Source organism: Olea europaea, unplaced genomic scaffold (genome assembly GCF_002742605.1).
Source record: "Olea europaea var. sylvestris unplaced genomic scaffold, O_europaea_v1 scaffold373, whole genome shotgun sequence".
Lineage (NCBI taxonomy): Eukaryota > Viridiplantae > Streptophyta > Magnoliopsida > Lamiales > Oleaceae > Olea > Olea europaea.
The window spans coordinates 242421-243783 of record NW_019256636.1 but is presented as its reverse complement, the minus strand read 5'-3'; positions in this window follow the sequence as shown (position 1 = coordinate 243783).

Sequence of the window (1363 nt, the reverse complement as noted above, 5' to 3'; positions counted from 1 at the left end):
TTCCTCCATTGGACTCTTACTAACGGAATTTCTTTTGTCCTTAATTGCTGAATTCTGCGATCCAATATTGATATTGGTTTTTCCTCATATGTCATGTTTTGTTTGATATCCAATGGTTGATAACTAACCACATGACTTGTATCTGACACATATTGTCGAAGCATTGACAAGTGGAATACATCATGAATCGCTGACAAATCTGGTGGTAGAGCGATTCGGTAAGCTGCATTTCCAACTTCCTGCAAAATTTCAAAAGGACCTATGAATCTTGGCCGAAGTTTTCCTTTCTTCCCAAAACGCAGAACTCCCTTCATCGGCTCCACTTTTATGAAAACTTTGTCACCAACTTTAAATGTCAAATCTTTTCTCCTTTTATCGGCATAACTCTTTTGTCGGTCCTGAGCTGCCCTGATTTTAACTCTTATTTTATCAACCGCTCGACTAGTTTCTTCCATTATTTCGGGTCCTAAAACTCTTCGTTCACCTACTTCATCCCAATAAAGGGGAGCTCTACATCTTTTGCCATAAAGGGCTTCGTAAGGTGCCATCTTTATCGTAGCTTGGTAGCTATTATTATAGGCAAACTCTACCAGTGGCACATAGTTTTCCCAACTACCCCCTAAGTCAAGGACGCATGCACGCAGCATATCCTCTAAAGTTTGTATAGTCCTCTCCGATTGCCCATCAGTTTGTGGATGGAAAGCTGTGCTGAAGTTTAACTTGGTTCCCATAGCCTCTTGCAAACTTTTCCAAAATTTTGAGGTAAATCTTGGATCTCTATCCGATACAATTGAGGCTGGGATCCCATGCAAACGGATGACCTCTTTGATGTATAATCGCGCGTATTGATCCATACTAAAATTCATTCTTACAGGTAGAAAATGAGCTGACTTTGTTAACCGATCCACTATAACCCACATAGCATCATTTCCCTTAGCTGATTTTGGAAAACCCATGACAAAATCCATAGTTATATGTTCCCATTTCCATTGTGGAATTGTTAATGGTTCCAACAATCCAGATGGCCTTTGATGTTCAGCTTTCACTTGCTGACAAGTCATGCATCTCCTGACAAAAAGACCTATGCATCGTTTCATATTTCTCCACCAAAACATGCTCCTTAGATCACGATACATTTTTGTACCTCCTGGATGGGCAGTATATGGAGTTAAGTGTGCTTCTTCAAGAATTTCTTTCCTCAGTCCCTCATCTTTTGGCACACACAACCTCCCTTTAAAGAGTAAGGCTTTATCACTACCTAATTCAAAATCCTTTCGCTTGCTAGTACCAACTTCGAATTTGATCTTTTGCAGGAAAGAGTCACCATCCTGTGCTGTTCTTATTCGATCTCTAACTGTTGGTC